An 18999-nucleotide genomic window follows, 5' to 3' on the forward strand; every position below is an offset into this window, starting at 1 on the left:
ATTTGTTTGTTTGTTTGTATTAAATATATGAAACCAAAACTAAGTCTATATCATGAGACATTTTGGAATTGTTTAGCAACCTGCAGGGACAGGTGTGAGAATATTTTCCAAGTGACTCTACATGTTCTCATCCTTTCTTGAAGCTGCTTTTAATATGTTCAATTCAAACAGAAGAGAAACAAGAAATAAAAATGTCTCTGACTGGATAAACTATGGGCGAAATGCAGTAATTTTCCTTCCTATCAAAAATACCCTTTGTTCTATGATTTTGAACAGTAATAATCTAATCAAGATTTAAATAAATGTTTCATTTAAATAAGAATCATTGCCATGTAAATCTGAGGAAGAAGGTAGAGTGGATTAGTATATGTATATATTACTGCAATAAAGTCATGCTGGAGAATTCTATACTTGCAAAAGAGTTTAACTGAAAAGATGCCAAAAAATGTAAATAAAATAAATAGTGATGTAGAACATCATGTGTATATTCCATTACAAAGTTGAACAACACAAAATATTTCAGTTTTTCAGTTCTTCTCCAAGAAATGTATCATTCAAAAATCCTTAATTAAAAAAAAAAAAAAAAAAAAAAAAAAAAGCAAATAAAGCAAAGCAAAACAAAACAAAAATGAGGCACTTAAAACTCAAAGCAACCAGTGTTTTGAAAAGAAACATTCCAACCTTTGTGAGGTACTTCAGCAAAAGGAAGGGAAATTCAGATGAGGATCAAAGAAGGTAACGTTAAATGTAGCTGATGGAGGCATTCTGTGGGCATGGAATGGTGACAGAGATATCCGAAGAACGGCAAAAGCCCTTAAACTTTCAGAAAGGGAAAATACAACAGGATAAAGTAAAGTAATACTGGAGTCCATCTAGAGCTGCTTTAAGAGTACTGCTTTTTCAGTAATACTGTCAGCTCAGATACTGAGGAGAAACAGATTTGGATTTCAATGCACAAGAAACCAATGGAGACATACATAGGTCATGTCGTATCTTGTACGTTTAAAACATATCTAAGCCTTCATTTCCCAGCTGATCCACAGCTGCCATCTCAAGATTTCTCAAACAATTTTACAAGTAAAAAATAATTGTTTAATTTGTAAAGTCATCATTCCTATGCTGCTTGGAGATTGCCTAAAGCTCCAGATCACACAACAAATGCAGGAAAGTGGAGTGTAAGAGTCATAAGTACTCATTGCTGATGCTCATGCAGAAAAAAAAAATAAAATAAAATAAATTAATAATAATAATAATAATCTGGTTTCAGTTCATCTATTAAAGGCAGCAGAAACTGTCCACACTGATTATTTTGTATAGACACTGTCTTGATTGCTCAGTGAAAACAAGGGAGTTATGGAGTGGTCTTAATTCTGGAAGAGATTTGAATGTTTTTGATTCAACACAGCTAAAGATTACAACCACTATTTCATACATAATCAAAGTTAGTTAAGTCAAATCCTGTGACTGGGAGATGATTTACTGATTATGTTTTTAAATCCTGAAACTACTTGAGAATAATGGCTGTAAACAAAATATTTTAATCCCGCGGAAAGAAAGAAGGTAAAATTTAAATCTTTCTATTATGAAAGGACATTTATGACTGATGTTTCTGCTGCATAGCAATTGCACAGGTACAGGTAAATGATCGCAGATAACAATGGATCTTACTGTATTTTTTTTCAGAAACAATGACCAAAAAAAAAAAAAAACAGAGAGGTTTATGAAATTAAATAGTACATTTTTGTCCAAGTTTAGAAACAGTGTGATGAGTTTCCATTGTTTTATATAAATCCCTGAAGTGAATAATCTGAGTCCCATACACAGAATCAGGGAGGTGTTTATTTTGGTGTATAATTCAGGTTTTATTTACATCCTGAAGCCAAATTCTAGTCACTGTTTCCTCTAGGAGTTCTCTTTAAGTAAGTTTTACCATTGAAATCAATAGTAATTGATGCTTAGTTGGTAGAATACCACCAAACAGAGATAACAGGTGAATAAAAACTGACTTAGAGTAACTTGTCTTTTCTCCCAACTCCATTGTTACTACCAGTAGTAATTATAGTTCTCATGGTGTTTGACTTTTTAACTTAGTAAAGCTCTACCTCTTGAAGTCACATAAAAATTCAGCCTCCAGATAATAAAAGACATTTCTAAGCTGTATATTCATATAAGGGACTGAAAACTCAAAAAAAAAAAAAAATCCAAAATTATTTTCTAAAATTTTGTTGGGTAAACAAATAAGGACTTTTTGTGCCTCATTCATGATTTTTTTTAAATATTATGAGTTACTGATACTAGGAAGCTATCAGAATATCTATGCCATTATAAATTTCCAGGTTTCAGATAAATAGCCACATAATTTTGAGATTGTATATGAAAGGAAGTATCTTCAAAAAGTTCTTTTTGAAAAGTTTCAAGCAGTAGTTTGAAGCTTTTTTCAGAAAAGAACAAAAGACACTTTGATCTCCAGATGATGTTTCTATCAGTAGTAGCTACAAAATATGATTATACAAATAGCACATCTCGTTATTGTGACACAGCAGTAGCAGAAGTATTTTAGATGTCTGTTATAACTAAAGTGAAATCATAAAATGAGAATGTAAAATGTAATTTTGAAACTTTCAGGAGAATTTTTCTGGAATTTTAGAAGAGCTATTTATTTTCAAGTTTAATTTTGTCTATGGGTTTCATAGAATTTCTCCTTTGTAAAAGCAGCTTTTTTCCACATCATGTTAGAAATGTCTTCACTATTTTGTCCCACAACCAATTTATCAGCTGTAGGAGATAATATTCAAGGACAGCTGTGAGTCACTCTCAAGATCAATAGAGAAGACCCAAGACAGACTTTAGAATCATAGAATCATGGAATAATAGAATGGTTTGGGTTGGAAGGGACCTTAAAGGTCATCTAGTTCCAACCCCCTGCCTGGCAGGGGTACCACCCCTGATAAGGTTGCCCTGGGCCTTATCCAAACTGGTTGTGAAAGCTCAATATCAACTCTTTTCTTATACAGAGAAAAACAGGAAAAAAAAAAATATATATATATATATATAATAATAATAATTAAAAAAAAAATCCAGCCTAAATCTTTCTCATAGTGCCTCAAGAATTATGTGCAGTTAGTATTAATAACAACATTTCAGTGTGTAACTGCATGCTGAGATGAAGATTTACCACTAATGTCTAATTTGATTTCTTTATCAGACAATTAGCGTATTATTAAAAATTCACTGCAGGGTCAAACTCCTGTTGGTTTACATAATTAAGTTACCTGCTTTCTATACTGAAATTAAAGTCTGTAGGCCCCATTCTACCTTCACATTTGCATGCAACTTTGCACCATGGACTTCAGTAGAGATACACAACATTCTTCATGAGCATCAGTGTCTATGCAGTAAGACCAATGCAATAGAATCATTATAGGAACATCTGAATTTCCATAAGGCAGTAAATGTAATGCAAAGAAAGCAAGAGACTTCCCTTTCTCCAAGTAGATTTAAGTTACTATTTAATGGTATGCAATAGTGTTAATTTGTAATATTAAATTCTTGTTGCTGTGCATGATGCTTAAGTATATTTTAAATTCTTGGCAAGAAATAAGACTTTCACAAGTGTAAATACATAAACGAATGATGGAAGGATGTCACAAAATGTGAACCATGGAGACTTTAGTACAAACCACTGAAGACATACAGAACTAATGGAGATATATATATATATAGTTACATAAACTATATATATCAATATAATATGTATATTATATATTATATAAATTATATGTAAATATAATTATATACAAATTGCATAATTTATATAATTATATAAATTATTTTATTATATTATATTATTATACATTATATAAATTATATATATATTTACACTTATATATATGTTTTGTTTTGTTTTTTTTTCTTTTGGGACCTCTGGTACATCTGTTTAATCTAGAAATATTGGTTTTTTTTGCTCAGTCCTGTGTCAACAGAAGTTATAATAGAAGCATTCTTGATAGACAATGAAATCTTGGGTGATTGGAATCTGTACAGTCATGAGATTTTCTAAAGCATACACCAGTTCCAGCACGTTCATTGTTCTTTAAGTTCCAGTGATTTCTGTAGACACAAAGAAGAGTAAACACTACTTTAGAAAATCTCAACCCAGAGTTACTACTTAAGCTCTCTGCTGGTAGATCTCACCTGCTAAAGATGAACAAATGTTATCACCATAAATAAGTTGTTGGCATGCTGAAAAATATCATGCAAAAAGGTGTGCATTCTTTACAAATTTATGTGATGTGGTGAAAATTTGTGAATTACTTTTTGACCAAATGCAGACTACTGCAAAACTTGCTGTTTAGTCCTTAATTAATAAGACAAGATGTACTATAAATACACATTTGAATGTGGTAATGGATTAAAAATAAGCATGTTTCTTTATCTTTTGTGATATTTGCAAAAGAAACACTAAAGGAATTAAGTTTTCCTTGGAAATTAAAAAAAAAAAAAAAAAAAAAAAAGACAGATATTAACCAGTGCTAACCTTCTGCAATGAAACTTATCTTACATGATTTACTGGATCTTTCATTATGCATTTCCCAATTGAAACAGATATGAGAATGCCATCAAGAAAAAAACAAAACAAAACAAAACAAAACAAAACAAAACAAACAAAAAAAAAAAACAGCATTTTAAGAGATAAGCAGCATGTCTGAACAAGCCATAGATATTTGTGAAACTGATTTTTTCATTGTAAGTTACTTTCTAAATATCATCTTAAGTGCTCCCTGTAAATTTAGTTTCATCCCTGTTGATTACACATTTTCTGTAGGATAGATATTTAGAATTTAATATATGTAAGATATCAAATTAATGTCTTGCCATGACCTTCCCTTATGCTGCAGCTTCTGTTATTTATTTAATATTGTCTTTTATTATGAACTTAAAAGACTAAGGTGACTATCTGTTGAAAAATCAGGGAAAGTCTGTTTATTTAAAAAGTAGAGAGGGGAAAAGAGCCAAACTGCACTGCAAATTTAGGAGGTGGTGAATAATAGTGACAAGGACAGTACAGTTGTTTCAGGTCTTCCTTTCAAAGATGTTGCTGTTTCCTTCTTTTTGAGTTCCAATCATTAAGACCCACTAGACTAGGTAAGAATGGAAGGAATTTTTGATGAAAAGTCAGGTACATCCCTTAAAGATATGCCTAGGTGACTATGCATTTAAACTGGCAAGGACTTAATGATTGACACTCTATATAATACTTTGAAACCCACGACTTTGACCTGTCATTTGTTAGGAATGCTATTATAATAGTGACATCCAGAGCTAGATCATAAACCATCCAGACAGGCCTTTTTTTTTTTTTTTCTTTACAAATTATAACTGTGGTGAATCTTAATATGCAATATCTGAAGAAAATATCAGAAAATCATAAGGAACAGATAATTCTTGCTGCTATTGCTGGCAAGGATGGGACTATGAGTTTTTTATTCAAAAACTTCAGAACAGCAAAATTGTCAGCAGTTGTAAGCAAAAAAAATATCCAGTTTGAAAGCAACATGTGAAACTAGGCTAAAAATCCTTAACAGTAAAAAACAATGAAAATTATGAACAGCTATGTTTCCTTTTCAAACATACACAACAGAAACATGAACAGACATCGGAACTGATGTGATGCCTTGAAATTTATTATTTCTTTTTATTATTCTCAGTGAAATACTGTTGTGGCTGTTGTGGGAGGTCCCAATAATTACTTATAAATTATTATTTATGGTTATCCAATGTATACTGTTCATGAATGCACATATTGACAGGTAGATTATTTTTCTTGTCCAGAAAAACATTGTGTAGCTTATAACTAGAGATATACTACTGCTCTTGCAGTGCATGAACACAGGATACATCCTATTTTAAAATAGCAGAGGATAACTTATTTAAGAGAAAAAAAAAAAAAAAAAAAAAGAAGAAAATAATAATTAAAAAGAAGTCCTTGCTCTTATCTTATAGAGATTAAGACTATAGTTTCGGTTGAATGCTGTCTGTGACAGAGTTATGCAACTTTTGATGTATGTTTATCATTTGTTTGCAGAAGTATTTTCTAGATGGCCCAGAAGGGATATTAATTGTAGCAAGAAATTTGTGCCCAAAGAACAAGCACATATGTAAAAAGAGAACAAAAAATCCATCCTCAACATTTCGGTTCATTCTGTTGTAAGCAGCTGAGCTGAGGACTTAATGTTTTGATCAGATCAAAATTCCTTCTATATAAGAATCCTGTTTCAAAAGTGAACAATCTTGAAAGCTTAGGCAAAAGCATAAAACAGAGCAAACATACAGGGCAAGTGTACACTATCTCTCAGTGATCTACAATCTCAGCAGTGCTTTGAGACAGACATAGAATCATGCTCAGGTAACATTAAAAGTATCACCTGATGGATGAGGCACAAGAGAGACAAGGGTAAAAATGAATTTGAGATTTGGCTTAGCTTCCTGACTTTTTGGCTTAAATCTTGTCACGTTGAAGGGTCTAGCCGATTAACCATTATGGATCCAGTTGGATTCTAGGTACTGAACTATCACAAACTCACCAATAATATATCACACCCTTACACTAGTCATGTTCAATGAGAACTATCATGGCTAGGAACAATGAAGTTAGATGCAATTTATTACGGTAACAGGTACACAGGTTCTTTGGATTGCCGGTGATTATTTACTGTCTTCAAAAGCAAGCTAGCATGCATGAAATACACAGGTGCACAGCCTGGAAATTAACACATTAAAAGCCACAAAGACTCTATAGAGATTTCTAAGTTTCCGCAGAGACATACAGTATAACCAAGTGCTCAATTCTCACCTAAAGGCTAGATTTCCTCCTCCCTAGCCCCCCAATGGGGGGAAAAAGAGGCTCAGCCCATCGACTGATCCCAGGAGTCAGGACGTATGGTATCTTCCCTGACAATGGTATCTTCCCTAACATCCCCTCTCTCTTAGGACAATTTATATTATTTTCTATCTTTTAGGTGGAGCTTGAATGACTCTAGTCAAGCATAACTTAGTTATGATTGGTGAAAAATTTTCCCGTCTCCGTATAAAAGTATAGGCTCTGAGAAATTCAGAGGATGTACTTAGTGAGGGGTGGTCACATCTTGGAGGCGAGTAGCTTTTGGGATGGAGGTGTGCTTTGGTGTTATGATGATATTATAATGAGTGAAAGTACACTAGAGTACAGCATTTGTCAAAACATGACAGGTCTTTGGCTCAGGGTAGCAAAAAGTGCAGCTTATCGGTCTCAGTGTGCACAAGAACAGTCAAGTCGCCACCTGATACAGAGCCTAGCCGTGGTGTCTCCACTCCACTCTAGGCACTTGGAAGTGCCCTCTTATTTTAAGTACTCACTTCAAAGGTTGCCAAGAATAGAAGCACTCCACATTAGCCAATATGAAAAAAGTCTACTTCCTCACAGTTTTCCCAACTGAAGAAAGGGGAAAAAGAGTGTTAAACTGCATTTTTTTTTTCTTTTTTTTTCTGGGAAGAAGGTAGATACAGATAACCTTTGTGAAAACATGACATTTCAATATAGCTAAAGAGCTATCCATATAATAAAATAGCTACAGTTCATTACAGTTTGAGTTAATTAGGTCATTTTAAGTCATGTGTGGCCTGTTCTGATGTGAAATGCTTGGTTGTGGAATTTTTATGTGACTCTTCGTAAATGACTTAAAATGATCAATGCAGCTGTGACCTACACCCAGTGAAGGCAGTGCACTCCTGCAATGACTTAATATACTTAGGATCAGGAACTGCTTGGACAAATGTGACAGGTATTTTAGCTTCTCTAGGATATGAGGAGAGCTCTCCCATATGTACCTGTTAGTAATGGGCCTCTAGAGTATGACTACCAACATATGGGCTTCTAGTGAATTTTAGCAATAGATGCATGTTAAACTAGTGTTGCAGTAACTATGTCAAATTCATCTAGCTACTTATGTGGAGGAATTAAAAAATATAAAATGTATAGATTTAATATGCTCTTTACATTTTAATACCATTTATAGGAGCTTTCTGATCTTAAAATTTCAGTTCGTCTTCAATGTGTTTTGAAGTTAGTCATCAGAATAGCAATTAGTGGATTACTACTACTGTGTCTATAGGTGATGTTAATTTATGCTGCTTTAGAGACCATAAAAATGTGTCACTAATGCTTAATTGGAAGGGAAGGGTAGATAGATGGGGATACTAAAGAATTAAGGTGCCATTAACCAAACAGACCTTTAGGAGTAATAAAGACCATCTGCCACGTCAGCAATCACACTCCAGAGGCAGCATTTTACTGTACCTTAAGAATCAATAGCAAATAAAACCCATTGTATTTGAAGAGTATAAGGCAGACAACTTTCGCCTTTTCCAGCTGTCAACATCAGAAGATTGAGAATGCAAGTCTTCAACGGATTGGTTCAGACACTGACTACTCTTTTAAAAATAATTTTCCTAGTAACAAAGTATTTTTATAGAAGAAAGGTGGCATCTTATTACCCAGTTCAGTCTCAAATATGTATTTTTCCTTTTTTCCTAGGTTGTTAATTAAACAGTTATGAAATCTTTTTTTCTTTTTTCCTTTTTTTTTTTTCCTTTTCTCTCTCTCTCTCTCTCTCTTTTTTTTTTTTTTTTTTTTTTTTTTTTTTAATATATCAAAGGAACTTCCTTTCTGTATGAATGCCCCAGATTTACCATATTCTTGGGCTCCAGGTCTGTTGATTTCTGCAAGTTGCAGCAATACTAATTCTAATCCTACATATTTACAGATGAGGCTCTTTTATGGAAACATCAATTACTCACACAGCAACTCCAGATATCTAACTGAATTTGCAAGCTATCAAATGTATTTATATAAATTGAGAGAGCCAACTGTCTGTAGTCTGACAATTCATAAAAGGAACTGTGATATGGTCCTGTATTACAATAAAAAATTATTCATCAAATTGTAAATTGTAATGGTCACTGAAGTTTTAAGGTTAATAAAATAAAATAAAATAAAATAAAATAAAATAAAATAAAATAAAATAAAATATTAAAGTAAATAAAATAACATAAAATAACATAACAATACAAAATACAATACAATACAATACAATACAATAATAAAATAAAACAAAAGAAAAGATACTGCCTTGATGTCATTGAACATTTGCTTTCCACACCTACAAAGCAAACTGATATACCAATCTAAGAAGTTCAGGACAATTTATATATGAAAATACTGCAATCAAGTCTTTTGTGCATATGTACCACTTCTCAGAAAATATTCTTTTGGCAACTGCTTATTTTAGCCAAACACGGATGCAATCTGAAGGACAAGTAATTTGTTACCAACTGAAATAAATCTTCCAACAAACATAACACGAATGACACAAATGCCATTCAAAGAAGAGATATTATGGTATCTAAGATGAGCAGTGAGGTGAGGCAGATCAGGGACAATGAGAATGCTCTCAAGTCATGCCCAGACTCTCACTCTTCAGTTCTGTGAGGGCAATGGTCCAGATATTGTATTAAGAAATTTTAAATCCTAGATTTAATTCTGTGTTTTGTCTTAGGGCAGCCCATCAGTCTTTGGGTTTGGAGCTCTTTTAATATCCAAGCCCTAAAATTTTTATTTTAAGTTAAAGAAATCACGGTACTTCACTCTCCCCTCACCAAAATTATTTGCCAAAAACAACAACAACAGCAACAATGAAAATGAAAATACAATTTTGTTTTCAGAAACCAGACTAAATTTCAAGGAGTTTCTGTTACAACTATTTTACTTTGATTTGGAGCAATCACTATTCTTATAAACATTATGTAGGTAATTTTTTCTCAACTGAAATAATGACATTTGATCGTAAGCTGGAAAAAAACTTTCTTTTTATAACAGATTTTAAAAAGGAGCAAAATAGGAAATTATGTCCGTGTAGATGACATCCATCATAAACTTTGTGTACTTTGAACTTTTTTGTGTGTGTGTTTTGTTTTTGTTTTAAATCTGATTTGCCCACTGAAAATATAATAATTCTCCCATCACCTATTTTCACTTATGCTTATATATGGATTTCTGTTTAAAGGGCTAGTATTTAAACACAAGTTTAAACTTGTGTTCAACTATCAAAAAGAACTCTAAAGAAGTAATTTGAGTTAATTATGCTTTTATTTCTTTTTCATAACAAGTCATTTTTTTGCTCTTCAGCATTTAATCCTGAACATAGAAACTGTATTGTATTACCTTCTTGTTTTCAGGTTTCACACTCAGCAACATTACAAAAGCAGGCTTGAGGTTACTCAAGATTTGCACAGCTGTGCTCCTATTTTGGAGAGAACCTTAAACTTAAAACAAAACCTGTCAATGCTTTTGTTATGTCTTCTGTGTTTTTGTACATACAGTTCTGTAACTTTGAGTGTTTTTGTGTGTGTATGTGTTTTTGTTGTTGTTTTGTTTTGTTTTCTGACTAATGTCTTAGCCCTGTTGATATGCACATTAGGTCTAATATATGATGCAATAGCCATGTAATTTTTGAATTTGTTGTAGTTGGTATGTTTTGGTTTAAAAAGGCTTTTCATACTCTCCTGTTTTCTCAGTTAGATCTAAGAGTCCTTGAGTTTGTTGTTTTCCTAGAGACAATGAGGAGGATTTAGGGTTTAACACTACAGAGGTAGTGGTAAATATTCTGGCATGATTCAACTTTCTTAAGAGAATTGTTATGGTAAGAAAATTAATGATTTTTAATCAAAAGCATAACATGATCAGTGCATGGAGGCCATTTAAATGACTACTTTGTATTAGGTATGGCATACTTATAGTTGGCTTCCACTTGAAATAATGACAAACAGTAGGATTTATCTCATCTAAATTTGTTTGCGTAAAAGTCACACCCAAGTTAATTTTAAAATTTTCTTCTAAAGTTAATGAAATAGACAGGTGCCTCCACCAGACAATTAGTTATGCCATGGTTTAGACTGTATGCACTTCTCTTGCAGTTGGTGATATTGGTGATCTTTCTCCATTGTCTACAGAATGATTCTTGAATAGAAAGCTTAAAAGTGGATTCTTAACATTTTAGGCAGAAATGTACATTAGATGAGTCTACCGAGTTGAGTCTGGTTTCAAATCAGCAGGGGAGTCCACCTAAATACTACCTACTAGTGTAAATGCATGACTTACATGTGAATGTCTGCTTTGTTGCAATGCCTATAATAACATTTGAAGGACAAAGCAAACACTGACAAATTAAAGAAACATGAGAGTAGATATTGTGCTGTATCAGAGCTGAATCAGGGCTGCTTTGCACAGCTTTTCAGGCACCAAGATGCTCTATTGACTAGTTTGTACTAGTCAATACTGAAGCAGTCCCTTCACAAAGGAAGAATATCAGGGCATGTCTCTTATTACTGGTTGTAATTTCTCTTTCATCATGCTAATTCTCTACAACATAGAAGCAGAGAAGTTTTGAAATTTTCCAGAAGGAGTGTTTGCAATCACCATGAATGTCCACTGAAGCCATGGGTAGCCAAAGTCTTTCTCAGTTACAATGCATGTACAGAGAGCTTAGATTCTGTAATTAGTTAAATTTGAAGGAAACAACTATTGTATAAATGCTTAAATTTTAAATAAGCACTTTATCCACTCTTGTAAAATAAATTTGATTTTTATTCAATTAATGTGACACAAGTGTACTTAACTGAAAAGTATCCTAATCCAGTAAGTGCCATGCTATCTCCGTAAAAATAAAATGAATACTTTTTCCTTGAGATGCTGAAGTAAGAAAAAGGCAGCACATTTTCCAGTCAAATAATTTAAGTCTTTTAGGTCTTTTCTTGTCTCCCATGAATTATTTGTAACTATATCAAAAGAAAGAACAGAGGGAAAAAATAACTCAGAGGAAAAGAAGAAAAGAATCATTGCTGACCAGTTTAGCAATTATAAAGAAAAGAAAGAAAAAAAGAGAGTATCAGATAAATTTTCATTTTTACTAACAGTTACTAAAATCTCCGGGGAAAGGATTTTAAATGCTATCCCTCCAAGAGGAAAAAAGCCTGAGCCAGCAGACCGGTATTACAATACATTTTAAGGTTCCCCCAGGGATGCTAGAAAAGAGAAAATGGATGTAATGGGGGTAATGGGGGGGGGGAGAGTGGAGAGAAAGGGGAAAATGAAAGGAAAATGAAAGGAAGGGGAGGAATGCCTAGATTTTTATCCAATGCAAATTCCAGGCTAATTTATGTACACACACAAACTCCACTCCCCCTCCCCCCCTTATAATACTTCAAGCATGTAAACTTCCTCAATCCAACTTCACAATATTGAAATGTAGAACAGTACAGGACACAGAAAAATCTCATTTGATCAAGGGCTTTAGGAAGCCCATGTGTGTCTAAATGTTGAGCATCTCCTGTGACTCCAGATGTTAAAGGAAGAAGGAAAGAGTACAGACCATTTTTTTAGGAGAATGCAACATGTTCTCTGGTGTGTTGCCTTGGAAAAAATAGATGCAACTTTTAGGGCCAAAGGAGGAGAGGTATCTACATACAAATTGCCCCTTAATCCATGTTTCTTATATTAAAAAAAGAAAAAAAAGAAAAAAAGAAAAAAAAAAAAAAAAAAAAAGAGGAATGTGTACTTCCTTCATATAAGCAGAAACGTAAAGATTATTGCCAGAGCTATTTTTATGATATACAAACAATAGTATTATATCACATAATTATCACAAATTACTTAATCCCGAAAGCCTATTTCTCTTCCTTGGTTATACAATGACCATTATAACAAAGTAACATATTATGGTTCATATGTATTAAATTGCAAAATTTTTCAAATGTGGAGACCAGAGGTTAGGAATATCTGGGAATCTGACTTCTCAACTTTAAATATTCAGCAGATCAAATGTCAAGGACAAAAATAATCCAGGATTAAAGGCATTAACAATTGGAATTTCAAAGTTCTGGACTACACTGAGATTAAATCAAAAGATAGGTTCTCAAATATATGCGATGAGAAAAAGAAACAGTAGTCTGCAAGGAAGGAAGAAAACCTGTGAACTTTAGCTATCCAGTTGAATTTTAGAGAAGTAGAAAGAACTAAATAAACTGAAAGGCTTTATGGGATCTTAGAGGATTATTTAGGTGCTTGCTGCCTGATGATAACATTGGTTATGACACTGAATCATTATAGATATATTGATGCAATAATATCACAAGATTGCCTGATAAACACTACAGAAATACTGTTTCTGCCATTGGATGCTGTGCAAGCAGCTTTTTGGTTAGCTGGAAATTAAAGTGAGCCCCAGAGAATACAGGATCTTGAGGAAATTCAGACTGAGATAAGCAACCTCAAGATAAAGAAAATGAAAGAGCCTGATTTAAGTTCAAAGAACAAACAAGCACATCCATACATAAACACAAGTAGGCATGTGGTCACGCTCAAGAGACTTAATGGAGGAAAGGTGGAGGAGGGAAAATAGGAGGCCACAGTTCAGTGGAGATCCTTAATTGATTAGAATGCCCACAGCAGTAAGAGACAACTGGAGGAATCAATTAAATATTACAGATGAGTTACGACAAGCATAAAACTCTTAAATAATAAAACACAAGTAAAGAACTAAAATGAAATTAAAAAAGGAACTAAGAAAATGAGATATGTTAGAGGGTTGCTTTGCACATTCAAATTTTTCCTTTCTCCACACATAGCAGTTCTTGAATTTAATACTGCACTTCTCTGTGGAAATTAAAAGAGCACATTAAAATAACCGTAACGTTCAATATGATCATCACGTTCAAGCATGTCAGGAAGGGGCGTACTGCTTTCTCTAGTTCAGTCTGCTGGTCATGGGAGGAGGAAAAACTTTCAAGTGAAATATGGTTTAACAAATTTACTTAATAAGATTCTATATCACCTCCTCACACAGAAGCCATAAATTGCTTTAAGCTTGCTGTAAGTTATCCTAACGTAGTTATATACTAACCACTGACATTTTCACTAGAAGTAACTCGTAGCAAACTTTAATAAACTCTCCTGAATCTCACAGGGGACTGGAAAGCATTTCTAACTCAGGTAGAGACTCAGTAGAGATGGTAAGCAAGCTGTGTTGAGACACTATAGATACAAGATAATTTCATCATGTTGCTAAAGTGTCCTTAGGACTTCTGAAAAACTATTTTGAATAATATTGGTTTACATAAATAGATGTATGTAGGTATTGTGTTACTTTGAAGTAAAACAGGACTAACACAGAAACATATATAGTTACTCTGTCTCTCTGATAATATAACAAGCAGATAGTTTAAGTTGAGAAATGCATCTACAGTATGTGCAACAAGACTTTGTGTTATTGTGTGCTTATCACAGAGCATTTCAAATGTCACAGTGGAATTACAAGACACTTCCTCTATCATGTTATAGTAATATTCATTCATATAAGTGTATTTACTTTTTTTTACCTCAGTGGTTTGAAGAGTACATTAGAAGCTCCATTCAGCTTTCAATAGATACTAGCTTATCTAAAGATAGTATTTGAAAATGTTTTAAATAGCATTATATAGTTACCTAATCTATAACTGCAGTCAATCTGTAATTGTCAACTATTTAAAAGGAAGGACACCACCAGAGAAGATAATATGAATACTCACATCGAACACAATTTGTGTGAAATTTCACTCCACTTCCATCAATTCTCTCAATGAACTCAACTTTGGAGGAAAATAAATTACAAGTTCAGCAAAGAAGCCCTTAAAGTGCACATACATCTTTTCTCACAATGAAGGTCAAAAGCAGCACCTGAATAATGACCCCCAATCTTAATGCAGAAAAATCTTTTTCTGGAATTTCAGCTGACATTTTAAAGGTGCAATTATTATGAAAGGTTAAGATGAAACTTTACCATCTTGCATTACCATCTTGCACACACAAGCACACACAAATCTATATATTTTGATTATTCAAACGCAAGGTGTAGAAATATGGGGGGGTGAGGAGGTGAGAGGAATAATCTCTGTAAGCATGATCAAGTGGTGGAACAACCTGCCCAGAGAGGCTGGTTGTGGGTCCAGCCCAGAGAGGCTGAGGTTGTGGGACCTCAGACGCAGACAAAACTCAACCAGAAAAGGCCCTGAGCAACCAAGTTTTTTTAAACATGTTTCAAGTTTGCTTGAATCATGGGTGAGTCTAGATAAACTCTGCAGACCCTCTGAGAATTTAGCTCAAGTAAAAAATAAAAAAAAAAAAAAAAAACAAGAAAAAAAAAAACATATTTCTAGGTGGTGTTTCACGTAGATGTGACCCACCACTCCCTCCAAGTCCTGAAATAGCATAACACCAAAAAGCTTTGGCCTTTTTATGAGGGACAGCCAAGTATTAAGTATGTATACTGCCTAAGGAAAGTCTTGTGAACACTCCTACTTCTAAGAAATTCTGCAGTTCAATACGTTGAATAAACCTATTTTAGACATACATTAGGATCTTTTATAACCTGTCATTGGAATTATTGACATGCCTTCACATAACCAGTTGCTTTCACTTTCCTGACTCAGAAGTCTTTCTCCCTTGTACAAGTCCCAGTAAGATCCTCATAAAATAACACTCACAGCAATATTATTCATAACAAAACACAGGAAAGGATGACTACTTTCAGGTACTTAATCCCCTCATCCCATTGTAACTACTATTTCTTGATAATCAGTACATTCATTTAAACCAGTTGTCTGTCTACTGAAGCAACTATTGATTCATCAGTTTTCTGAGTTTTGGTAGGAGATCCTAGAGGAGAAGGAAATCATAAGGGAAGAAGATGTTACAGCTTTTGGAGGATAAAGAACTGCTTATGAAAAAGGAAAGACTAAAGGACTCCTGAGACACAGCAAGCTCCACAAGAAACTTTCTCTTGTATTATCCATGGGCTACCCCACTGCTGACTCCTCAGTTTTCTAAAGCTTTTTTTCCTGTTTTTGTTCTTCATAGATAACTTGCAGATTTATATATATACATCTAAAATATGATAGTTATCATTTTTCTTTCCTTGAGGTGTACATCTTTAAAGGAAAACAAAACAAAACAAAACAAAACAAAACAAACAAACAAACAAACAAACAAAAAAAAAACACTGGGATTTGAAGGAAAAATGACCAAAGTAAGAAGGTTAAGAAAAGTCCCCTAAAAAACGTGTTGAAGGAATTTGTCAGTAAAGAAAAGCAAATAAGTATTTTGTGTGTTAGTTGGGGGAGATGCCAAGGCTTTAAACCCTGAATCATATAAAGCTTTAAGCAAGGTCTTACCAAATTCAAGGTTCAAGGTCAAATACTTCAGTAATAATAGCGTGAATATCTGTTCTCAGCTCAAGAAACACAAGAGCATCCAAGATTGGCAATAGTGAGGCTGTACCTAAAAGTGGCAAAGTGTGAGGAAATTACCACTGACCAAATCTGTCTATCTTGGCTTCAAAGATAATATTGTATCACAGGAAAAAAATTCATATTATTACAATGGTGAGACAAAGCACAAAGAACGTGACTTAATAAATTACTACTAGGTTCTGCGCAACAGAAGCTACACAGTACTTACAAAGGCAAATATGATATAAAATTTCTACTGGAAGATAATGATCATTGATTTAATCAATCTTACTATGTACTTCTGAATACCCTTAAACACCTAAGAATGTGTATGTAAATATGTCTGCACACACACATACTAATATATATACATAGTAATTCCAGTCACAAATTTTGTTGAAATCATGTTAGATTATGAACTTAAAAAAAGAAGAAAAAAAAAAAAAGTCAAAATTATTCCCCAGAATTCAAGTGTATGCTAACATATGAAATTCATATGTGCATATGTACATGTTTAGAGGAATATGATTCGCTTGCATCATAAACCCAGAATAGAGTGAGGTTCCTCTTTTTCCATCAGAGCATCCTGAATTCCAGAAAAATGTTTACTCCAATGAAGTTTATACCAATAAACTAGGAAAGGCTTACCAACTGGACTCTTACCGCTAACCCACAGGCTATACTCTGCATGAGATTCCTCCCACTTAACTAAGATTATTGAAACTGAATAGCTCCCCTGTTAAAACCTATTATTTCAGCCAGTCACCAAAGCTGTGTCTTTGACAAATTTTTGTCTGATTCCAGACACCCAAAAGTACAAGCTGTTTCCAAGGTATTGCAACTATTGCCAAAGACTACATATGGAATGAAGAACTTCTAGTATTTTCTTCTGCCAAAACCCAGATTTGCCTTTCTCAAAGTACACTAATGAGTGTGATATTATTCACATTAACTCATTCTTTTCCTTTCTATCTCAATCTATCTGTACATTCTGTGGTTTAACCTGGCCGGCAGCTAAGCATCACACAGCCGTTTGCTCATCCTCCCCACTACCTCTGTGGGATGAGGGAGAGAAACAGCAAAGTGAAGCCTATGAGTTGAGATAAAGACAGATTAAGACAGAAAAATAGTAATAACAATAATAATAATAACAATAATGATGATAATAGCACTAAGAATAATAATGTATATGAAACAAGTGATGCACAATGCAATTGCCCACCACCCACTGACTGATGCCCAGCCTAACCCCGAGCAGTCCGGCCCTCCTCCCCCGGCTAGCCACCCCTATATATTGTTTAGCATGACATCAGATGGTATGGAATACCCCTTTGGCTAGTTTGAGTCATCTGTTGTCTGTCCTCTCCCAGCTCTTGCTGCACCCCCAGCCTGCCCGTTGGCAGGACAGAGTGAGAAGCTGAAACGTCCTTGGCTTGGTGTAAGCACTGCTCTGCAACAATTAAAACATCAGCTTGCTATCAGCACTCTTCTCATCCTAAGCCAAAACATAGCATTCTACCTACTAGGAGGAAAATTGACTCTGTCCTAACCTAACCAAACCTAACCTAACCTAACCCTAACCTAACTGAAACCAGGACAATCAACATATCAGCAAGAAGAGACATACTTAGTTTTCATTTTCTTTTCTTCAAAGCTTTCCAGGAGAAAAAATAAATAAATAAATAAATGATCCCTATTACATTTCATTTTATTTTCAATCTTTTCCTCAGCTGGGTAGCTGCTATTCCTGCTTGTGAAATGAACAGTAATATAAATTCTACTTCATACCACTAATCTTCCTGTGCTAAAACTTTCCTGATTCTTGATTTACTGGGGTATGCAAACTTCCTATTCTTGAGGTTGTCTTATTATGTACAGAGAGAAATGCTCTCTCATTTGCTAGCACCATACAATAATTTGGTGATGTTTGATCATGTTAATTTATTGATTTATTAGAGCTATGGATAAATAAATTATTTTTAATATACAAAAATTTACCTGCTTTTCTATTATTTCAGAAAAGATTATCAGAAGATTACTGCAGCAGTAAAAATAAAAATAAACCTCTAATTCCCCAAAGAAATCTTCAAATATCTTGGTAAATTGTGCGGTGGAGCCCCACTAATCCATACAATCCAGATTAGCCACAATTTTTATTTCCTCAGGAAGATGGATGTGGTGAAAATGTGTATATTTCCCATGTAATATTGTGTGTTTTTTGTTTGTTTGCTTTTTGAGGGGGGTGGAGGGCGGTGGGAGTGCCTTTTGGAAATAAAAGAAAGAGAACAAGTAATAAAATTGGCAACCACTAAACTATATGTAACAAACAAATATTTATGTGACAGCAATTGCACAAGTATCAAATAAATAGTATTATTGCAATTAATTAGTGAATTCCTTCTGGTGTAAGAAAAGTGTTTCTCATTGATTTTAAAGACCTTTGAATCAAGCCACATAAGTGCTATAGGCACTACAGCCCAAAGCAAAGGCACAGCACCGTTCAGAATGGTGGCAGAGTGTAGGTGCTAGTGTATGCATGGATCCATTATTCAGGACCTTTGACCTTATGGGTGTTTGAATCCCAATAGTTTACTTGTTCCAGAAAATTGAGCTCCAAAAAAAAAGCCAAAAACGAGATCTTAC

This window comes from Aythya fuligula, chromosome 1 (genome assembly GCF_009819795.1).
Source record: "Aythya fuligula isolate bAytFul2 chromosome 1, bAytFul2.pri, whole genome shotgun sequence".
Lineage (NCBI taxonomy): Eukaryota > Metazoa > Chordata > Aves > Anseriformes > Anatidae > Aythya > Aythya fuligula.